At 38.2% G+C, this 25,002-nt stretch overlaps 1 protein-coding gene across 11 annotated transcripts in view; it reads left to right on the top strand.

Annotated features, from left to right (window-relative positions):
- The window catches only part of MAP2 (microtubule associated protein 2), a 222,836-nt gene that overhangs the window by 86,626 nt on the left and 111,208 nt on the right, over positions 1 to 25,002 (top strand). The window contains exon 3 of one of the 11 annotated variants that reach the window (XM_045575758.1): positions 3,897 to 4,015. The exons of the other annotated variants lie outside the window; for them this stretch is intronic. The gene's annotated coding sequence lies outside the window, so the exon portion shown is untranslated. The remainder of the gene's footprint in view (positions 1 to 3,896; positions 4,016 to 25,002) is intronic. 11 annotated transcript variants of the gene reach the window in all.

Below are 25,002 nucleotides of genomic sequence, written 5' to 3'. Positions count from 1 at the left end.
CCCAATAACTTTCTCTGCAGAAGACAGAGCATTGATTCCTTAGCTTCGAAACTGCATGAAAATGTTGTATCAAGTTTTATTTTCGTGATGGCTTAAAATAGTAATTGTGTGTTAACTATGTGAGACCTCTCTCAGAGCTTTCAGTCTGTAACTTTTATTTCATTCTCTTCCTTTCCTTTTTGTTGTTTTGTCATATACCCCAACAATATCAAGGCAATCTTGAAAACGAAAATAACAAAATGGCATTGGGAGGAGTCTTTATGACCTTGAGGAAGAGAGAGTAACAGTTTTCACCTTGACCATGGGAGGAAGGACTACATGAGGGATGCTTTTATTTACAGAAGCCTAAGGGCTTTAACATAAGTTATTGGAGCTGGTCCCTTTTTTCTTCATCTTCCCGTATCACTACTCAGGCCAGCACTGGGGGATTTAACCTTGAGAAATTCATTCACCTCTGGAGCCATAGCTCCTCATCTCTAAAATGGATATCACTCATCATAGTTTGGTGGTGGTGGTTTTGAGAATTAAAAGAGATAATTTTTGTAAACACATTATTTACTTATTTATTTAAACCCATTGAATTACTGGGTATAGGCAGAGCAGTGAAATCACAATCATGGACTTGCTTACCATTAGATTCCACATCCTTTTAAAAAAATACACTAGCTCAATAATGGGGTTTGATTCTGTATGTTGTCAGCATTGTGAACCATCAATGTTTTTATGGAGATTGGAGCAGATGTTACATGTACATTCGAATACAATTATAGCACGTACTTCATCATTCAGGGCTTGAATACCCAGTGTCTCGATTGCATCAGCATTTATTAAACTAGAATATTCTTCTTCTGGCCCTTTCACTGCTCATTAGCCTATCAGAACTTGAGCAGTGGAAGAGGAGGCAGATAAAATAGAGTCCAGACTATTTTTGCCACTTTTTAAAGCCCTGTTGTTAATTTTTTAGGGGATTTCAGCTATGGAATAACAGTATGAGTTTTCCATTCTAAGTGGGTGGCAGGAGTGGGGGTGAGGGGGATCTGGCAGTGACTGGATTATTTTACACATTTAAATCAGGTTATTTATACTCTACCAATTACTGAAAGTAAGTGAATTTCCTGCAATGTGCTAAACTTTAATTTACACTTTGCCATCTGTCTGTGTTTTAGGGATTTAGTCGATTCTGCCCATAGTGTCCTATTGTAGATGAAATCCACCTTTGCAAAGGTATCTGCTTTTGTAAACTTGCCTAACATGCACGAATGGGCCTAAATCAGAGATACTAATCCTAGTAAAGTCCAAGTAAAATAATTTTTTATTGTTGCTTTGGGTTTTTTATTTTTATGATGTAGAGCTTGGAATAAATATTAATCAGTTGGCCTTGTGACAACAATATTATGATAACAATGCAGCTGACATTGTTGTAACATTATTAATCAAGTGACATGACAAGTATCTTATTAACCTGAGAGTTTGTTTTCTGTTTAAATTAATCATGGCATTTCTTCTAGTGAAGTAAAAAATGCTTTAAAAAAATCAAATTAAAATATCTTATGACTTGTTTATAGTACACAATTGCTACATGTATTTATTTATTCTTTACAATTTAAACTCATAATTTTTTCTTTTTAAAAAAGAAATTAGGTGAAGTTCAGTAACTTCTTGTGACATTAAAACTCAATAGTTATGTTTTATAAATTTCGAGTTGAATGTGAGGAAGTGAATAGTATTCAATTAAATGTATTTATAACACTAGATGATATTTAACCAGCTTAATTTACATTCATGTTCATTCATATGTGTACAGGTGTCTGTATATATGCATTCACTTGTATGTATGTCTTTATATGTACTAGTATATGTATGCATGTAGGTACACACTGTATATATAAAGTTATACACATTGACATACATATATTCAGTTACACAATGAAATATATGTGTGTGTCTATCTTTATATATGCACTAGAGGCCCAGTGCATGAAATTCGTGCATGGGTAAGGCCAGATCTGTGGGTAACCAGTGGGTGATTGGGTCTCCCCTCACCCACCCCCGCTGGCACCTGCCTTGGCTGGCCTGGGGCCTGCGGGCTGGGGACAGCTCCTGCATTGAGTGTCTGCCCCCCTGGTGGTCAGTGCATGTCATAGCCACTGGTCATTCCACTTGTCATTCTGCTGTTCAATCAATTTGCATATTAGGCTTTATTATATAGGATATGCATCTATTTGTATGTGGCAGTATCTTTAATGCTACATCTAAAAGACAAATGATAAATAGTTATGTATTATCAGTGTTGTAAGAGACATAAGAAACTTGTTCTGTAGAGTCATGTAAAGCTGAATTTTAATTGGGTCTGCCGCTCACTGCATATATAATTTTTCATTTCCTTGAGCCCCAGTTGCTCACCTTTAAGTTGATGTATATATAAAGACAATGAGACAATATGAAATGTGACTGGCACAGATCCTGAGATGTATTAGGTTTTCAGAGTTAGCTGACCTTCACCTAGGAATGAAGAAATACAGAATATTTTTGAGTCTCCAAAGGATGCACTTTGTTAAAAATGAGATAAAGAATATGAATATGATAGACTTGGCTTTCTAAGCCATGAGATAAGCACAAATTAGAAGGCATTTCCTATGATATTTTTATTTAATAATTCTCCAAATAATGTCAATTAGAAGAATTAAGTAACTAAACCCCCCCCCCTTTTTTTTAATGGTCTTGTCCTTGAGTAAGAGAGAAAGATTGACTAAAATACAAAATTATGGAATTCAGTAGTCCGTTGGCTAATGCTTCAAGTGTAGCCATACATAATGGTGTTCCAGTGAGTCAACATATAGAAGAAACTTTTAAGTTTGATGCATATTTAGAAATAAAATATTTAAAAATGCTCATTTTACTTATCCAATGGAGAAATGACTCCAATTATACATATCCTGAATTGTCTTTTTGTTTAGATTCTATGAGTTGGCATAACGGCATCCTTTCTTCGTAAAATGCTCATGTTGACTTGTGCGGAGAATGTGTGAAGAAATATGCTTCCCTGAGCAGAGGCAGCTCTGGTCCAATAGCTTAAATGAGGAGTTTGACATACTTGCAGGTTGGCGCTCTACTTTCCAATCTTCACACAGAGCCACCCCCTAAAAATGCATTCCCTTGAATTAAAAACACTACGTTTGTTTTACCAACATATTAGTGCCCTTTCTCACAGTTCTGAAGTTCCTCATACGTTGCAATTTTAGTCATCACCGCTTCCAAGGTGAGTGAGAGCTCTGCATAATCAGTCAGGGTGCAGAGATGCTTAAAATACCAGCAGATTTTAAAGCTTGAAAGCTCTAAAGAAGAAGGAAGTGATGCTGGTAACAACGATCCCTGTATTTATGTGAGTATGGAAGGTTCTGTAGTCATGGCCCTGGGTTCAGATTCCTGCTGCCCCACTTACTTGCTGTGTGTCTTGGGGCATGCTCCTTAATCTCTGTGTGTGTGTGAGTTCCCTTTGTCAGGTGGGGAAAATAAGGCCACTGGCTTCATAGCAGTTGTAAGAATGTTGTAAGGATTCAATGAGAAATCCATGTAAGACACAGCACAGTGGAGTTGAAATAAGGGTTAGTTGAGGCTGTAATTTCCATTCGTTTAATTAGTGGTATTTGCCTGCCTAGAAATAAACTTGCGCATGTGCTTGAAGGCCAGAATTTTTTCGCATGTTTAATACTGGAACATAGTTGGTCCTTTTATCAAAAATGATATTCATTGTGCAGTAGTCTTTAAATGGAAGAAAGGGAAGAAAGAAGAACTTTTCCCATGTTTTCCACTCAAACAGTGAAGCTTTATATAGTGCCTTTTTTTTCCCCTTTCCTTTCCTTTTCTTTCTTTTTTTTTTTTTTTTTCAAATAAAGCACCAGAAATAAATTGCCTGCTGTTTATTATCTGGACACAGAGTCCTAATGGCTTCAGTTCATCTACATGTAAATTACTCAGCATTCCAAACCACATCAGACCCAGGAGCCAAGCATCAGTAGGAAAATAGATACTGAGGAGCTTAACCGAATGGACATTATTGTGATAAAAAAATTCCAAGGCAGCCCTCTCAGGAACAGATCACTCAGCTCTGGTGGGGAAAGTGGAGACTTCCACAAACCTCCTATTTTTGCCTATGTACGATGAACTTGTACTAGACAGACAATTAGGATGACAGCCTGCCTAGAAAGGCTTTGCATTGTTACATTTGTCCTCTTCTAGATCTTTTATCCTCCTTTTTATTTATTTATTTCCTTGCTAAACAAGTAGTATAGTGTATGCTCTTGGCTAGATCTGTACATAACTTTATGAATGTTGGCATATCTGGAGAGAAGCTTTCTCAGATGTCCTAGGGATTGCACAGGTACAGAAGATCAGAAATATCAGTCAACATGCGATCAATTGTTCAGGGACACCTTTAAATAGTTAGTGTACATCTTTTTACATCTTTCTATATTTTTAGAATGTTTGCTTTTATCAGTCACACTCTCGTGCCTCATGGTCACAAGATGGCTGCTTACACCCTCGAGCATGGCACCTTTGGTCCAGGCAGTAAGAGAAGCATGGCAAAGGCTTTCTCCTCCCAAAGATTTGAGTTTTGGTTTAACAGGAAAGGCTCCCTCCATGAGATTTCCCCCCAGAACTGGACTATTCCCCTGACCCAAACCGTTCACTGGCCAATGGAAGGGGCTGGGGAGTGTCATCTGCCCCTTCCTTTGACCAACAAAATAACCCAAAGTCTCTTCCCCAGAGCAGACTTGCACATTTCACAATGAGCTGAAGAGAAAGGGGAGCTGCAGAGAACATGTAGCTGCCAACCTGGTCGGCTCTGGTGACTTCCCCCTTCCACTACTCAACCACGTGACCATGGAAATCCTCTCTCAAATGGCATTATTATTTCTGAAAGCAATTTTAATTGTCTTTATGGGGTAATGAGAAATATATAGAATATTAATAAGTAAGTCACTGAATGTCTGGGATACAATACTTTTTAAGGAGATATTTTTTTTTAGGGCTTTAGAGGAACTGATAGAGATTTACATCTGCCAGGTTCTTGAAGCATATAGTTTTCTTGTCTGCAGCTACTGTATATTGCGCGGCCGGCTATTTTCATGGTAACAATCACAAGTTGGATGCTCTTCTTAGCTATAATGGGATGGTGCTGAATAGGCCAGCTGAGAGCTATTTTACAAGAACATTTAGCAGTCGCTTTGCGGTAATGGATATTGGTTTGTGGCACATCCGTTCCAGTTTCTGCTTTGTTAAACACTTTAAAAGCAGCTTCTATGGATTTGGCTTCACTTTCTGACCCTCCGGGGACTACAGGTTTTATGCATCTTTACAATCGGCGGTGAACAAAGCAAGCTAATCTTAATGCGGATTTTGCCTGTTTACATTACGTGGAGAAGGCTTCCTGGGCTCTGGTTGATAACTTTTGATTTTATGCTACTTTAAATGCTGTTTGTAGAGCTGCCCAGAATTTTTTTGAAGAGGAATTATTAATGGTTTAGAAAAAGGAAGCAAACAGCTGGTTAATTCTATTATTATCAAATCCAGTAGACAGTATAGTGATGAATTAGTCAACTTTCTATTTTGCTTTAGTGGCATTTTAAACATGATTGCTATTGGAATTAGATATTTAATAAAATGCCATATTTAAAAACAGCATCTACTGTCTCCCTCTTCTCCTCTGAGATTATCAACCATACTCAAAACATTTAAGCTGTTGACAAATCTATTTGATGGAAAAAGGGATGGACAGAGAGTCCATATGTTTATGATTGAAGAAATAAAAATATGTCCTGCTTTATAAAGCATCAGACTGTCATAAGTGCTGTAGTAAAATTTTTATGTCTAGTTAGAAAAGTTAATGATTCAAAGAAATCAGAAGTTTATTGCATATTCTTTCATAAAAAATATTAGACTTCTCTTATTCTAATTCCTACACTTGACATTTTCTTTGAACCTGAAACAATACGTCTAAAATACTGATGATGAATATGAATGAAACAGACTCCTGGAGAGTATTTCTTAATTTTTAAGCCAGAGTGAACCAGATAGAGTTAGACCCTTTAGGCAATTTTTAGATGATTAACAAATAATCAATATTAGTTATTTCAGTTAATTAAAGACCAAGACAGTTGCAATATTCAGAAGGTTTTGTAATGGTTAAAATAATTTTGGAAATACTCTATTTTATAATGTACTTTTACTTGGTTTAATGTAATTAAGTAATAAAATTTCATGAAGTTTAGTTATCTCAATCACCCCTTCTCACTGAATGCTAAATTGTGTTTCTAACTTGCAAGAAGAATTTTTAAAAATATATATTTTATTGATTTTTTTACAGAGAGGAAGGGAGAGAGATAGAGAGTTAAGAACATCTATGAGAGAGAGTCATCAATCAGCTGCCTCTTGCACATCCCCTACTGGGGATGTGCCCGCAACTAAGGTACATGCCCTTGACCAGAATCGAACCTGGGACCCTTCAGTCTGCAGGCTGACACTCCATCCACTGAGCCAAACCGGTTATGGCTTGCAAGAAGAATTTTAATATATAGAGGATGTCCTAGTCATATCAGGAGGTTCCCTGATACTTTCTTATATCCCTTCTCATAGCACACTCATAATCAAGATATATAATATCAATACCATCCAATTTCAAACACCAAAGGGACATTCTATAAAGGATTCCATGTTACCATGTCACTGTCTATTAACACAGGAAGTAAAGATTTGATTTGGTACAAAGTTGAATGGCTAGTTAGTGAAAAATACAGACCATTCCTTTTTGTTAGTGAAAACTGAAACCTACAAAAAAAGGAATTATCTATTATTAGATAGAAATAGACTGATGGTACTTTTCCCTCTGTCTTTATTTTGTATCTACCAGTTTCATGTATCATTTGTCATTTAACTCCTTTTAAAAATAGCAAACATAAAATATTATTACTTAATATTATTATTCATTCTGGAAAGCCCAATACATTCCCTTGATAAGGTACATTTCATAATCATTCAAGAGTGTTTTAGTCTTAAATGTGCTTATCACATCCTTGCAGAGAGCCCAAAGAGCTCATAGAAAACATTTTGATCATTTATTATATGCAGAGTTACTGTAGACAAAATGCATATGCTCTTTCCATTCAAGATTTTATTTATTATTAAAGTAAGAGTTTACATTTGAAAGATGGGCAGTCGTAGAGAAAGCCTGAGCAAGTTTACCCGCACTGTGAGGCTCCCTCTGGGGAGGGCACAAATGACTTCCTTTCTGGGGAAATCAGAGAATGGTAAGGAAGAAAGGGGGCTAGCTTTACTGCGAGGGACACATCAGATTATGTATTTCATATAATGATCTTGTGAATTAGGGATTTGGTAAGTCTAGGCTACTTAATTTCCCCGAGGTTTTATAGCTAGCTAGCAAGTTAACTCATTTTTAAACTAGACTCATTCCAAAGCCACAAACCACTCAGTACACTGAGTCCCATACTGCCAGTGAGCTCCAGTGGCTCAGAGCAAACACATGCACTTTAGGATCTAATGAATTATTTGTTATGGAATCACGGTACAGGAAGCAAGAAGTTACATAAGTGTTCATTAAGAGCATATATTCTAAATTTTTTCTCTATCCTGAAACTTTTATAAATAAAATATCCATAAAGAAATCAGATTTCCTTATAGCGAGACTTCACTCTTTTTACTGTACTGTTCCTAACTCACTGTAAAGCTGTCAGGCCCTAACCTGTTCTGAGTAACGTCTCCCCAGGCCATTTGGAAACTTTGCTTTAACGACTTCCTGCATCCACTCCATCTACTTCTATTTTTAAACATTGGAGTTTAGGAGCAGACTTAGCGCGGTGCCAGGAACATAATATATTTAAATGATGTTGAATTTACGCTCTTAATCACATCAGAGTGTAGAGTGTCATAAGCAGTCCAGCGGCTGGAACCCACCCGGCCCCCCCCCCCCAACTCCCCCCCCAACTCCCCCCCCCCTTTTTTTTTTTGCCAGAGTGTATCTCTACCATCATTTTCTCCCACTATGAAATCTCTTCTTTTGAAAGTTCTATGGGTGGGACTAAAGCCTGCTTTTAAAATACTTACATTTACAATGAACTAAAATTAAACTTAACTTGGAAGACTCTTGAGAATGGAGCCATCGCAACGTAAAGTTAAAACATTTTTATTATTTAAAAAATATATATATTTTATTGATTTTTCACAGAGAGGAAGGGAGAGATATAGAGAGCTAGAAATGTCAATGAGAGAGAAACATCGACCAGCTGCCTCCTGCACACCCCCTACTGGGGATGTGCCCACAACCCAGGTACATGCCCTTGACCGGAATCGAACCTGGGACCTTTCAGTCCGCAGACCGACGCTCTACCACTGAGCCAAACCGGTTTCGGCAAGTTAAAACATTTTTAAACATCACATGCACATTTATTTTTAAGAGCTAGTGTGGCAGAGTGAGAAGAGACCAGTACTGGGAATCATGAAACACGAGTCCTAGTGTTGCCTTCTCCAGAAACCAGATGTTGGGGTTTATAAATGTGTGTCTGGGGATAAAACGATTCCTGGCCCTGGCACCTTTAGAAGATTCTCGTGAAGAATATATGAGATAACATACAGGGAAATGCTCAGTAAACATAAACACATTGATGTCCAGGTGGAAGTCAGTGTGCCATTGCTGATATTAATACACCCCTTAATGGTAGTGATAGCAATAATTGGAACAGCTACTCAGTGGAAGTCCAAGTCATTTCAAGTCATTTTCCCTGTTTCTATGCCTCTACTACTCTTAGTTTTAGAACATCCCTACTACCTTTAATGAATTTGTCCTCATCTCTCAGTGAGGCATTTGGGGACGTGATCACTGCCTGAAGATGTGTAAAACTATGTCAAAAGGAGGAAGAATCTCAAGTGTCCGAGAGCTAGTGGTGTGCTGGCTCGCTAGGGGCAGGAGGCAAGGTGGGAAGAGGACAGCTCCGGTTTGCAGAGTTAGCCAGACCTCTGTGGGAAGAAACACTCCGGCTGTGGACAGTTTCCGGCTGCCACCACCATGTCACTGACCACAGAGTTGGGAAGAGATGCACATAACTGGCTCTTGGGAGCAGATGGGAGCCGGGGCCAGCGCAGACACCACTGGCCTGGGATCGGGTGGGCGTGTGCACGGTGACAGCTTCAAGGTACCCAGTTCACAGTGGAAGCTCCTGACCACAAAGGCACAGACAGACATGCACGGCTCTGCCTCAGGTGGTGATCCTTTGGCTCTTTGCCTTACGCCTCAATACACACTTCTGATCTAAGAGAGCATTTGAGTTCAGTCTTTTGGATACTTAAATCTGAAGTCTCCTCACCAGACCCTGACTTGGCAGCCAGATTGTCTTGGGGAGGAATCCTCTGCGCTTACTATGCTTCCTCCAAATGAAGCCCACAGCTCTGAGCACAAGTGTCCTACATTCCAGCTCTGTGTTCCCTGCTTCCCTTCACTGTCCCTCTCCGCAGAGTGCAAGCTTTAGACAAATATAACCATGGAACCATCATGAGTTAGTATGAATGCTGCCACTGATCTTGACAAAGGAGCAAAGGCAATGCAATGGAGCAAAGATAGTCTTTTCACAACAAATGGTGCTGGTACAACTGAATGTTCACATGCAGAAAAATGAACCTAGACACAGACCTTCCACAAAAATCAACTGAAAATGTAACACAAATTTAAATGTAAAACAAACAAACAAACAAAAACAAAAAAAGCAAAACTGTAAACTCCTAGAAGAATGCTAGTTAATAAGGGTAGAAAGAATAATATGTTTTTTCATATCTTCAGTGCATCCCACCATATAGTAAGGGACACAGGCAAGCATCCTATATAATAAAAAGCTAATATGCAAATCAACGGAACACAGAACGACCAGTCACTATGACATGCACTGACCACTAGGGGGCAGATGCTCAATGCAGAAGCTGCCACCTGGTGGTCAGTGTGCTCCCACGGGGGGAGCACCACTCAGCCAGAAGCCCGGCTCATGGTTTGCAGGCTGGGGGGTCGGGCCTAAGCTGGCAGGCAGCTATCCCCCGAAGGGTCCTGGACTGTGAGAGGGTGCAAGCCCGGCTGAGGGCTCCTTCCCCCCCAGTGCACAAATGTTGTGCACAGGGCCTCTAGTAATGAATATATACTAAAACTATCTGGTGAAAAGTTGTTAGGGAACAGGCTATTTTCATGGTCTCAAAAGTACCAACCATAATTTCCTTCTTCATTATAGAGGGAGAAAAGCATTTTAATGATTAATTGTTAGAAAGTCCTACTATCAACCGTTTCCCTCCAAAAATCTGTGTTCTCAACCTAATCATGAGGAAGAAAACAACATAAGTCTTGTGATTTAAAAATACGTTTCGAATTTTAAGATAATCTTTATGAAGACACTGTAGTAATTCACTATACTTGTTCTTGGCACATTTATATTCCCAGCCAGCACCCACAGGGGATGTGCCCAGAGTATGTTAATATGAACTTGGTCTGCAGAACTTGGCACTGATTTCGGAGCCTGATAGTTCCAGGCCCACTGCTGGTTTAGTTTGAATGAGGCCAAGGAATTCCACTGTGAGCGAGAGAACTGGCCTGCAATGGGCTGAGGAGGTTGGCGGGGTGCGGGGCAGTTTCCATCCTCCTAACCTGATTCTGACAGCATCTGAGGGAGGATTGTGCCCATGGGCCTCTACGTCATGATGAGAAGCTTTTGTCAGGCTCTTGCTAAGGACTAAACATTGTTTTGAGCATTGATTTGTATTAACTCATTTAATCTGCACAGCAACTCTGTGTGGTAATTACTATATTTATCCTCATGTTCTAAAGAAGGAACCAGCATACAGGTGGTTTAGACTGCTAGATATGAACTCAGTTAACATCTGACTGCATGTCCAAGCCAGTGTGGTTCAGTGGATTGAGCATCTCTCTTATACCAAGAGGTGGCTGGTTTGATTCCCAGTCAGGCTGCAGGCTCAATCCCCAGTGGGGGGCATGCAACATTGCAGGAGGCAGCCAATTGGTTTCTATCTTCTCTCCCTCTCCGTTCCTCTCTCTAGAAAAAAAAAAAAAATCAAGGAAAACATATTTTAAAAAATATCTGGCTGCAGGTATAATTTTTATAACTACGTTCTAAAAAACACCCTACTTTCAACTACTCTGTATGTTCATGCATTCTGTATGTAGTCTGAACTGTGCCTGTAGCAGGGAGATGGCTAACGGCCTTCGGCAGTTAATGGTTAGCATCCCAGTCCTCGAAGTTCTGACAATGGGTCCACGTCAATAATATGCACAATATGAATAATCTGGTACCTGGGAAGCAAAGGAAAATCCCAAAACAATTTTGGCAACTTATTTCTTAGTCTTTTAATTTTCTGGGATGGTGGATAGTTAACATTAAAATTTCTATTTTTAAAAATGAAATACGTTGTAAACTTTATAAACGGCCTTATATGTTAAGGCTAGTTGAGGCCTCAGGAACTAAGGAGCTCCGTGCTTTGGTCCCTGAGGCAGGGCGGGCTCACTGTTGGTCTTCGGAGGCAGGGGTGTTGGTTTTCTGCGCTTCATACACATGCTGTTTGTGTCAACTCTTCTTTTAAGCTGGAGACACCTCCAGCAGAGATACCTTTGAGACTGATGTGCTCTCGCTGAAAGGGGAAAGCGATGTTTTATTCTTTGAAATGATAAGAAGCTCTGGGGAGATGAATAAATTAGTGGTGTTTCAAGCCTTGGATAGTGTAATAAAATCTAAAATACATTCTTCAGAATCACATAACTTGTTGACAGTTGCTTTAAAGTTACAACATACTTTCTTTTCTTTTCTTTCTTTTTTTTTTCTTCTTTTTTTTTTTGTGTGTGTGGAATAAATATTTTCTTAAAAACTTTTCTGGTTACTCCACAAAGTTATTTCATATTTTCATTTTGGAAATTTCATTGGAGGGGCTTTGTTACTTCGAGAGGGGTGTGTGTCTTCTCATTCTTCATGTCTCTGAAGTACAAAAACATTCCTTAATTTTCCCAAGGTCACACCTTCATTATATCTTGTAATGGTGAGCAACAAGCCAAATAACATTTCGCTGTTTACACAATGGTCTGCCCCACCGCAGTGAGCCACTCGAGGACAGGTACTGCATTGTGTTTTGTAGGTACCTCATCAGTGCATCTTATAGTGAGTTTGTGGATCTGGATAATAAGAGAAGCATAAAAGCCTTTAAAAATATCACACCTCTAAGAAAGGAAGTTAAAGAAACCATATAAAGTAAAGCTAGAAAATTAAAGACTGAGTGTTTAATTCATTTATTGTTTGAATTGTTTTAAAATGTCCAAATATTGATGTGACATCTTCTTAATATTTCTATTTAGTCATATGTAAATAATAATAATAAGAGCAATGAGTGTTGGGTACTTACTGTTTGCCTAGAGTGTATTATGTGTAAGGTGCTTATAAAGAAGATCCTTTTGTTTTTCCATTTTATAGGTGGGCAAGTTGAGACAGAGAGGTTAGATAACTGTTAGTAAACTGAAGAGCCTTTATGAAGCAGACAGTCTGGTATGAGTTTCTCAAAGAGCCTCCGGGTTTCTGCTTATGTTTTGAATTCTTTAGAGGGGTAGCCCATTCTTCTCAGTTTGGGAAAATGAGGAATTTTTTAAACAGTTGAAACAGAGCACCACCAAGACCAATCACCTTCTATGCATAGCCCAGCCTGCCCAACAAACACACGGGCACTCAACATCCCTTCTCTGACTTTTACACAAAACCACAGAGAAATAAAGGACGTTCTGACAAAGCATATACAGCCACGTGGCCTTTGTTCTTCTCCGTGTTAGCCTGGCTTTCTATGAAAAGGACTGAAAACCCCCGGGTCTCTGTGAGTGCATCTTCCTCACCCCATCCTCACCCCTCCCTTTGCCACCACAGTCAGTCTGGCAAAGACAGAGAGATACAAAACCGCTATGTCCTGGACATCTGGGCTGGTTTGCTTTCCTTCCCCAGAATTAATGAGATGCTAAGCATCACCTGTTTACTGATCGCTATCCTCTGTCCAATTTATCATACTCTATGGTTTCCTAGGGGAATGTTATTAAAAAGTTTTAATTTGAGAGTATTAAGAGATGCAGCACAGGCAGGAGAGCCTGGAAATTAAATTAAATGACATTTCTCCTGAGAATCTCCAAGATGGAATTATAGTCAAACAGGTATGCTTTTTATTTGTAATAAAGTCACAAGTATGCTATTCTTTTGGCACCTGCTAAATAAATATAAAAGAGGTAATACTTTATTCTTTCTTATATGAAATATTTAACAATAAGCAACATTAGTAAAACAGCCCACGGTCTTTTCTTCTGTGCTATTTACTCTCTTACAGCCATAAGGTAGGGATTCATAGTCCCTTCCAAAGTTGGCTGATTTTTCTCTTTCCTCCTCATATGTGTCCTGTGTCTTCTGCTTCTTCTCTAAGCTCAGACAGATGTATGCTGGCGCTGCCCTTCGGCATTGCTCCAGGTCAGCGGGATGCTTGTTTGTTGAATCTGGTAACAATGATAGCATGGCTCATCTTGTCCTAGAAGCGGTGAGAACCCAGTCTAGGTTTCTAAATACCACGTGTCACTAAAAAGTTCTTGGGAAAAAGTTTTAGACTCTAGATCTAAAACAGGGAAAGTACAGCATCCCTGCAATCTTGTTGCACTAAAAGCAGGGACATGCTGAAGGATTAATGGGGGTTGTCAAAAAGATATCACTACTATCACCGAGGGGTTATCATGGCCAAATCTGAGGTGATTTAGGCATCAAACATAATAATATTGATACCAGATTATAAGACATTGAATAAGACAACATTCATGAGTCTATGGTGACACTCCAATGGGGTGGGAATGTGGGGGGTGGATGGAAGGTAGAAGAGAGAGAAACCTCATAGAAACCTCCCCTCACCCGCCAGTGTCCTCGTCCCATTGCAGAATAATCCTTCTCTAACTTATAGTGGAATTCCTTAGTTTCACTCAAACTAAATCAGCCATAGGCCTAGCATTCCCAAGCCCTGAAATCAGTGTCCTGCTTTGCAGACCAAATTCATATTAACATAATTTTGGGCTGTGTAGTCCCCACATTCCTGATGGAGGTTTTGGCCCTAAAAAAAAAAAAAAAAAAAAAAAAATCCCGTGAAAGCTAAAGTAATGTTGCACTTTCATCTGATATGAACAGGTGTCTTTTTCACCTTATAGTTGTTTTGAAATGGAAAGAGTAACCTTTTACCCAGTTGGCGAGGCTCAGTGGTTGAGCGTCAACCTATGAACCAGGCGGTCATGGTTTGATTCTTGGTCAGGGCACATGCCTGGGTTGTGGGCTCCATCCTCAGGAGAAGCCCATCAATGATTCTCTCTCATTACTAATATTTCTCTCTCTCTTTCCCTTTCTCTTCCTTTCTGAAATCAATCTATAATAATAATTTAAAAAAGCATAATATGTTAATTAGACCAGACAGCCAAACGACCTTCTGGAAGTCTTTCTGGATGACCTTCTGACCTTCAGCACTGCATCAGGCCTCTAGTAAAAATATATATATTAAAAAAAAAAGAAAAAAGAAAGACTAACCTTTTTTTCTGTGGCTACCAGTTCATAAGCATCAAGTACAACACTTGTACTAGGTCATAGAAATATATAGAATGGTAGACACAACTTTACAATTGTATGTGCAGTATTTCTAGATTTATTTAAAGTATATGACATAAGTAAAACCTTGGAATCCTGTTTGTACCTTTACATGCCTCTTAACAGTCAATGTGAAATGAAAGTCAGTTCATCTTAAAATTATTAGAGCAATTTTTTTTTTGGATATTACCCATCATTACTGATTGTAGCTAATGAAGAAGGGGAAATAGGAAAGAAAAAAAATGAGCAGAAAAATAAAAGGAAACAAAATAAGACTTGTTTTTTAAAAATACGTTTCTAACTTTAACATAACCTTTATTAAGACATTGTAGTAATTCACTATACTTGTTCTTGGCACAAATTCATATTCACACATAGTTTGATCCCCTCCTCATCCCTTCTGTTTTCGAAACCCTGTTGTTAAGAATACAACTCACCGCAGTTTTAAAAAACTCTCCATGGTAGTTTTTCCAAAGTGTATCCCATGAACAAGTGGCACCATCACCTGGGGTGCTGAATAAATGCACACAGCCTCATAGACCACCTCCAGACTTCTGAGTGAAACCACACAGAGGTGGATCCCCGCATGTGAGCACAGCTCCGTGCTGTCCATTAACGGTAAGAGCCACAGCCGTAGCTCCATTTTCACCGTCTTTCCCCTCCAGGTAGTGCTGGGTTAGTGATGGTAGGGTTCTCTTCATAGCTTTTCTGGGTCTCCATTTGTTGTTTTTATTGGCGATGTTTCAAAGCATAGGTGCAAAGAATTGAGTTCTTCATAACCTTCTTTTGGGGAGAGGCATGATGATCAGAATATGAAAGTCCCTTTGCTTTGCTTCATATTATTTAAAAAACGTCCTTTTATCTCTGACCTCCATTTACATTTTCCCAGCTCCCATGTATTCTCATTATAATATGCTTGATGTATATTTGAGATGTCATTCTGTTTATGTCCTTTTAATACATTTGTATATTGACTTAATTCAACACTTCTAACAGCAATGCAGGGTCCCAGGACTCCTTCTGCCACCCTTGACTTGTCCATGCCCCTCACCATGACACCTCAATTGTCTTTAACTCCCACCATCAAACAGTAAGTTCAACCACCTTACCTAGATTCACCACTTGAACAAGTTCATTTGTAATCATGCCACATGAATATATTCACCATTTCTTTCATGCTATTAAATCCAGACTTTGCTTTTCATTGATGATGACTTAATAAGAAGGTTGGATAGCATGTATTGGGGAAAGTTGCAAACTCATTTAAAGATGTTTTAAAATTACCTTTAGAATGAGTTATATCTGGATTTCCTTTAACCAGGTATTTCCAGCTGTAATTTATAAATTCTTAAAAATATCACCCAGTGCCCAGCCAGCATAGCTCAGTGGTTGAGCATTAACCTATATACCAGGAGCCCACAGTTCAGTCCGTGGTCAGGGCACATGCTTGGGTTGTGAGCTCAATCCCCAGTATAGGGCATGCAGGGGGCAGCCAATCAATGATTCTCTCTCATCATTCATGTTTCTTTCTCTCTCTCCCTCTCCCTTCCTTTCTGAAATAAATAAAAAATATAAAAATAAGAAAAAGGAAAAAACAAAACAAACCACCCATATCAACCATAACCTCCCAATTTTTTTCCTTGCATTTTTCATACAATTTTGTGATCTTTCTCCCTGAGTGCTTTGGCTCTTTTTTTTTATTATTATTAACTCTGAGTTACTTAGAATGTGGACAGGAAGTCATAGATCCATCGTCACTGGTATAAAACATGTGTCCTATACTAGAGGTTAACCAGAAAATTGTTCTTAGCCAAGATATTTTGTGTAAGTGATCAAGCATTTAACTTGAAGAAGAAAGCAGCCAGTCAGTCAATAGGGATGAAATACTCTTTGTCCGTTTCTCACTCTCCCTCACTCAGAGACTGCTGACTGCTCACCTCCCGTAGGCATATTGAGGATGACATTCTCTCTTTCCAAGATAATCCTCATGATAGGATGCACTTTATTTATGCTGTTGAACTGAACTGAACTGATTTACATAAGTCCTGAGTAGAGGGCCATCCATCCAAATTAAATTATTCCCTGTCAAGGACTTGCTGTGTCTAGCAAATTCGGGAGTAATGCTGATTGCAGGTGTTTGGTGAATATTGATGCTGTTCAGGGTTTATAAGGCTGTATTGGAGGGCACACGAAACTCAAGATTTCTTTAGAACAATGTCTCTGTTTAGAACTCCTCTTGTTCAGACCCAGCTGGGCATTTGGTAATGCCAGCCACTGAATACGATCTTTCAAGTGGCTCAGCCCGCCTCACCTGTCAGACTGGCTCATTGGTTTATAAATGAAACCCTGTTTGCTTCCAAAGCTCTTAATTCTTCAATTCTTCTCTCTCCTTCCATTGGCTTACTTTCCCTTCTAATTTGAGTGATTTAACCCTCCTAGCACATGCCATCGGTTTTCACTCACTGCTTTTCTTCAGATGATGCCCTAACAGGTCTGGGTCTATTTTAGTGTTTCCATCTTTTCTTATACCTTCACCCCACCTCCACTTTAAAAAAGTTCTTCTGTGTTGTAAAATAAGTTGCTCTTTCATTGCACTTCACTTTTAACTGAATGCTATAACTGCCAGTTTCTCAACGTTTTCTTTGGTGCTTTCTTTGTGCTTTTAACACAAACTTAACTTCCTCTTTTCTCATCAGCTAATCAATCAAGCATACCTTTTTTTGAGCAGCTCCAAATTAAAATATGAAATTATAAGAACTTTATAAGTAGCTTTCACCACCTAGAAAAACCTGTCATTGAGGTACCTTCCACTGTTTTCTAATATGGCATCTATGTACTCACAGGCATTTTAGTAGAATTCTACTCCCTTTTCTTTCTTTAACTCTGCTGTATTAAAAATAAACAGATACCTATATAAGGACCACAGTAACAACATATTTTTCTCCCCGTTTTCAATTCCATTTTTCTCCAAGTCAACATCCACAAGGCAAATGAACAATTTTTTTTTTATTGTGCACCATTATTTATTGTACAAAAGGAGTCTACCAAATATTGGAACAAGAGAAAATGGTGTAAAGCACATGCAGTCCCCTCATCTACTAACAAAACCAAATATCTGTATAGAGGAAAGTCTGTCTAAATGATTTCTTAAATATTTTCCTGTCTCCTGGACCATGGCTTCCCATGATGTTACAGAAAAAGGAAGTGTTAGAGAGACATGGGCAAAGCATAGAGAATGGGACGGAAAGGTAATAAAAAGCACAAGAATGTGGTAGTTAGTCTAAGAAGAAAAGTTGGTGGTCTGAGAGGTATGGAAATTTCTCTCCCAGGCAGACTCATTGGCCCGATACTTTACAATGACTACTTTTTGCAAAGAGGGTATTTTCACTTTCCACTTGAAACATGAATTATGGTAGATGGGCAATGCCCTGAAAAACAATTTAAATTCCCCACCCTCCCAAATCTATAGAATAAACGCTTAAGTGAGTTATGGCGGATGATCAGAACGACTGGTCCCTATGATGAGCACTGACCACCAGGGGGCAGATGCTTAACATAGGAGCGGCCCCCTGGTGGTCAGTGTAGAAGCCTGGCTCACAGCTGGTGAGCCCAGAGGCAGTGGTGGGAGCCTCTCTTGCCTCCGAGGCAGCACTAAGGAGCACCGAGCCAAGCAATAAGGAGCAGAGAGCAGGCGGGCAGTAAGGGGCAAGGGGTCCTGGACTGTGAGAGGGTGCAGGCTGGGCAGAGGGACCCCCTCCTGGGTCCCAGTGCACAAATTTTATATTATTATATATTATATAAAACAGTCTTATTTCTTCAATTATATGTTGGTATTAGAAGCAAGGAAGATTAACCATTATATGCACATATGCAAAACCCATGAACACAGACAATGGTGTGGTGAAGGGGGTTGTGGTGAAGGCATGGAGGGGGCACAGGGGAGGCAGGCTAAAAGGGGGTCAAATGGGGGAAAGGGCGGCATCTGTAATACTTTCAACAATAAAGATAAAATTTTTAAAAAAGAGACAAAGAAGGAAAAGAGCCATAAAACTATGAAAACTTCATAAAAATAGCATTGCCATATAGAATCCTCACTGACCTCTTTCTATAGCTAATTTGATGGTACTATTGAGAAAGATTATTCATATATAGACATTAATCCTGTATAATATTTTTCCTTTTAACTTAAAAACCAGTATGTCTTTTATCTAGAGGCTTTTGTAGCTTAGAAATTTGAAGATAGGGTGAAACATGAGTGTGATCCCCTTCTTCATTACAGTCCACCTTTCTTTTCACACGAGGGATTTCATAGCCATCACCTGCATTCTTTGGTTTCAATCCATAGGAGGAGTTAGGACTTCAGTGCACATTTAAATGTACCATTGAATGTATTCTAAGTATTCAAAGTAAGTTATAATTTAGACAAACTGTTTTACTTAAAATATCCATAAATAAATATCTGCCTAGCTCATGAGTTTCTCCCCTTGTTTTTTTGATGCACCCCTGGTACAAGGATCAGAGGAAGAGGAACAATAGGGATTAAGAAACTCCATATGTAATTTTTAGTGATTATCACCTCAGGGTCTAATCTCTCAAAACAGCAGACAGAATACAGGTAAATGTCATAAATATTTGATATGTGGGTAAACATAAGAATAAACATAATAAATGAGTAAATTATATGGCATATTAGAAAATGCTAATTATTGTGTAAAATAGGAGAAAGGAGGTTATGGCAGGAACTGCAGGTTATAATATTAAATAGGATGGTCAGGTTAAGGCTCCTGAGAAGTTAAACTTTGAGGAAAGATTTGATGGAGGGAATGGAGTTTTTTGAAGAAAAGTCCTACATCCAGGATTTAACTATAAATAAATTTAGTTAATTTAAATATAATATACATTACATACTATGATATTAACACAATGTTTTCTGGTGTAACCTTTAAGATTCACCATATTTGGTTATTTCTAACTTGATATTATAAAAAGAGTATAGTGATTTACTGTGTAAGATAGGAATCTACTTTTATAATCTATACTTCTAAGACATAGGTTCATTTCAATAGATGTTTACAAAACATATATAATAAATACAAATTGTCAAGCAGCAGAGTTCTTTAAAAACATATGAGCATATACCTCACACTTATGATCTGTGCTCTCTGCCAAGAATAGACCAGCTAGGTAGCACATAAAGCTACAGTGCCTTCCTTGACCATAAGGATGCTTAAGTTCACACATACACACCATTTAAATATGAACTGATGGAGTTGAAATAATTCTGAAAGTAAAAATTCTTATTTCTAGTACTTTCTCTTTTAGGCACACTTAGAGTAATAAGTAGTCCATTTAAAGTACCCATCCAATAAAAATGGAAAACTCTTAATTCTTTGTTTAATTTATTACTTCTTCTCCTGATACCTTAGAAGGCTGAGTTACAAACTAATTAACTAAGAAGTCCGGGGATTGGATTTCTGCTCCACGACTTCCCAGCTGCGTTCTTGGCAATACCTAAGCCTAATTGGGCCTATTTTCTCCACTGCCAAATGGAGGTTCATAACTCTCAGCATTGTTGAATAAAATATTGTGTTCACAGAGATCGGCATATTATAGATAATCAGTCATTTATATTAAATCGGTTTTATGCTTCTTTAATTGGTTAACATTACAATAAATAACTAACTATCAATATAAACAACTGAAGATGAGTCCAAGGCTATATAAAATATTAGGTGTTACACTATTATGGTGATTTTTTTTTTTTTTTCTATCATGATGATTCTGAGAAAGGAAAGAGCTTGTGACACTGTGTGCTGGGGAAGTTCTGGAAGTTGTTATAAAAAGAGGGCAGAACATGAAATGGAGCAGAAAGGAAGTGTCAGTCTTGGGATGGAAGAAGAAAAATAGATGGTTGGTGAAGGAAACTAATGATTAAAGTGGATATCAATGGGCAAGGGGTTTGTGTGAAAGGAACAGTATTGAAAGCATCTTCACTGCCCATTCTTTTGTCATAATCATGTAGTTCAGTTAGTGTAGCTACACAAGAGTACTTTCACTTGTTAACATATTCATAAGATACATATCTCACTTCACATTTATTTATTAAAAGCTCATGAAAAATATTCTCCCCCTTCTAAGGAAAATATCTCCTTACAACTTATTTATTTGGCGAATACATAGTCGTCATAGGGCCTTCACCTGTGCAGCCATGGTTACATGGCATGTTTGCAGAATGTTTGCTCATACCAGAACTATTTGGGATAATATTCACTACAGACCCCAGAATTTGGTTTGAATAAGAGAGTTTCTAAGCCAATGGTACCATCATATTTTATCATTAACATTACTTAGATATGACATACCTTAATAAAGTACACACATCTTAATTATATCCCCTATGTCACTGCCACTCATATCAAAAAGGCATTGTATTTCTTCCTGGTCAATCCACCTCCATCTTAATCCCCATAGAGGCAAACATTACTTTGACTTTTGTCTTTGAAAAGTTTAGTTTGTTCTTGAACTTCACGTATATGGAATAATACAGTGTGCACTCTTTTGTGTCTGCTTCTTTCACTCATCATTATGCCTGTGAGAGTCATCTATGTAGTTGTGTGTAACAGTAATTCCTTTTCATTGATTCTTTGTTTTCCTGTGTAGTAATCTATTATATGAATACCAGAGGCCTGATGTGTGAAATTAGTACAAGAGTAGGCCTTCCTTCCTCCTGCTGCCAACCCCCCCTCCCCCTGCCCGGACCAGGCTTCCCTTCTGCCAGCCTGATCATCCCCTAACCACTTTCCTGCTGGCCCGATTGTCCCCAACTACCTTCCCCTGCCAACCCAGTTTCCCCGACTGCCCTCCCCTGCTGGCCTGATCACCCACAACTGCCCTCCCCTGCTGGCCAGCTTGTGGTGGCTATCTTGTGACCACATGGGGGTGGCCATCTTGTGTGAAGGCATGATGGTCAATTTGCATATTACCTCTTTATTATATAGGATAATACTTAAAGTGTAATGAGATTATGACTTGATAAATTGAAGTAGCAATTATTTTTTAGAATTGCAATTCACATGACACTGTTTTTGAAAAGAACTATTGAAAATGAAGTTTGGTTCAGTTTATTTTGGTGAAAGTATATGAACAGAATAGAACTTTGGGTATTATCATATTCTCAGCTTAGATTGTTAATGGCATACAACAGTGCTAACTGTTTCACTAAATTGTCATCAAACTTTAGTTTTAGGACTGACAAAAGGAACTCATCCCTCTCTCCCCCTTTCCTGTTTCTCTCCCTGATCTCTCTCCTTTTTTTTTTAATGATCAGCAAAGGCTTTTTAATGTAGTTTATTGATTTTTTACAGAGAGGAAGGGAGAGAGATAGAGAGCTAGAAACGTCGATGAGAGAGAAACATCGACCAGCTGCCTCTTGCACACCCCCTACCGGGGATGTGCCCGCAACCCAGGTACATGCCCTTGACCGGAATCGAACCTGGGACCTTTCAGTCTGCAGAATGACGCTCTATTCACTGAGCCAAACTGGCTTCGGCCAATCTCTCTCCTTTTTGCTGCCTTCCTTTCTCCTTCATTTGTCATCATTTTTACTTCATTTTGATGAGTGAAATAAAAAATTGATGGTATAAAGAAAAATAAAAGAGTGTTTTTAAAAATACCTATGCAGAATTTTGAGTGAAATATGAATATTTCTGAAGTGCAAAATGGTACATAATTCAAAAATAATTTAAAATTAATTTTTTCCTTACATTTGGATAAGACTATAACTGATATTTACAGACAATCTCTATACTTAAGATTTAAAATGAAATTATAAAGCCAAATTCTGAGCGTGACTCAGAAGGATTAAAGCATGATTCAAGAGCCATTGGAAAGTGGTCCAGTTATCATGTCTTATTCCTCATCCTAACTGCTTAAAATGCATCCATCCTTTCCACTCCAGTCCAAGCTAGATCAAAGTCACAGAGAGGATGTCCAAGATGACCACAGGTGGTCCCTAGGTCAGTATGCTCTTTGCTTCTTCATAAAGATACATATTTCTGATTCTTTCTTTAAGTTCCATGGAGAATCTGAATATTTTGGCTCAACATATATCTTACTGTATTATATGTGTAAAAGGCAGTTAAAATACATATAAAATAAGGCAAACAAGTATAAGACTTAAAGCCTAGATGATGTCAATCTATTTCAAATCTTAAATAAGTAAAAAGTTCAGCTCAGTAGCATAGCAAGCCTAGTAAAAGTATCAATAAATGAATGACAAAAGTACACAATAAGCTAATGAATGCAGTCTGTCTCCTTCAATCACATCAAGAAGAATGTGGGACAGTAGTCAAGTGATTTAAGTAATTTGGGGAGGGGGTGAATTTTTGTCCTTAGCTAATAAATTTGTATAGTACCTACCCTCAAAATTCTTTACATGAGTTTCTCAACATTATTTTTTTAATAATGAATAATTCAGCTTTGTTAGTGTATAGTTAATTTTTGTAGTTTGCTATGAAAAGAGCAAAAGAAAACCACATGAGTAATTTACTTAAGTTTATTATTTGGGTGTTTAGTTATTGTTTTTTTAACTCCTGGCCAGTTATTATTTATCCCATAAATCAGGGAAGCTTTAGAGTATGTTTCTTTCATTGATGAAATTATGTTGAATTTATTTTCTCAATAAGATTTTAAAAAAATGAGATTTAGAGGCATGTCGTTAAAATTTTCAAGGAATCAAGAAACAATCCTAGAAGATTTTCAGATCCTTAAATGAATTATAGAGCCTCATGGCCTTTAAAAAAAAATAATAGCTTTGGTCGCTTTTTGAGCCATGCTTCTAATAATTGGTGCCATAAATTGAATTTGAAACTTACCATATTTTAATTAGTGGCCATGAAAGGCTCACTCTGCCTGAAGACTGGGACATTTTCTCTAACTCTCTCCTTCTGCATGTTTCATAGCTTTTTCAGGAATTAGGTTGAACCAAATGAAATGACCATTTTGTAGGCAAAGGGTAATAGAATTTCAACATCTTTCAGTTCATACAGATGCAGGGTGGGGCAAAAGTAGTTTACAGTTGTTTGCAAGGGAAAAAAATACAATAATAAATGATAATAAAAAATAAACTCTGTAACCACTGTAACCCCATGAGGCTCTCCCTGAATATATAATAAGGAAATCAATATAGAACACAAAGACATTTCTTGTGCTTCAACACTCCACCCATCAATGAATTTAATTTTCACATTCTCTCTTTTAAACAATGTTTTTGAGGGCCAGTTTTTCAGCTCTGTTTTAGGTGCTTTGGAGATACCAGTGCACCAAACATGTAAAGATGACTTCCTTTATGGAACTAGCAGAGTGGGGCATGTGATGGTCAATATAATAGATAAAATGTGATATGATAGAAATTAGTAAGTGCTATGGGGAAGGGGGGGAGTATAGCAGGGCTGTGGAAGGGACATGGTTGTGGTTTTCATTGTAGTAGGCAGGAAAGCCTTGGTTGGGAAGATGGTATGTGACCATGGAGGTAAGGAAGATAGACCTCCATCATTCATTCCTAACGGGCTTAAAGAGCGATATGCAAACACACAGACCAATATGTTTGGGGAATGAACCCAAGCTCTTCCAGAGGAGCCACCAGAATAAGCAAGCGAAACGTGGGGTCAAAGTTAAATAAGATTCTCATAGATCAGGATCTGAGATGAAGCAGATATAACAGAGGCAGAGACACAGTGTCTCAGCAACGTGAGAAAAAGACATGTGAAGTTGGTTTCTGTTTACTTCTGTGTTCTCTCCACTATCATGGAAGTTCCTTGAGGAGGGAATTTTGTTTCCCTTTATCCCAATTCCTAGAAACTCTCAAGTGTCTGAAATATATGATGGTGTCATCAAAATTGGGAAAATGAGCTGATGAGTGGTGCTAAGCCGAGTCTAGAATATTGTTAAAAGGAAGAAGGGCAAGAAAAGACTGCAGTTTAGGCTCAAGCATAAATATGGAAAATAACAAGTCATGAAAGTCAGTTATCTGTCATCTTGTATTCTTAGGATATAACACACTTAAAGGCAGAAATTTTATTTACCACGTTATGCTTATTCTATGATGGACATGCTGAAGTACTAGTTCCTCACTAACAAATGAGGGGTCCAAGAAAAAGAATACACCAACACATTCTTATTGAATGAACCAAGTATCCCCAAAAGTTAAATGGCTCCCAAAGAGTATTAAATATTTTTGGAAGCTGTGCTGTTTTCTTCAGACTGACCAGAACCAGAATGTGTGCTTTATGAGATCTTAATAAAATGTGAT

Source organism: Pipistrellus kuhlii, unplaced genomic scaffold (assembly GCF_014108245.1).
Source record: "Pipistrellus kuhlii isolate mPipKuh1 unplaced genomic scaffold, mPipKuh1.p scaffold_m20_p_7, whole genome shotgun sequence".
NCBI lineage: Eukaryota > Metazoa > Chordata > Mammalia > Chiroptera > Vespertilionidae > Pipistrellus > Pipistrellus kuhlii.
Note: the sequence above shows the minus strand (reverse complement) of the source record. Positions and strands in the feature narration are given on the sequence as shown.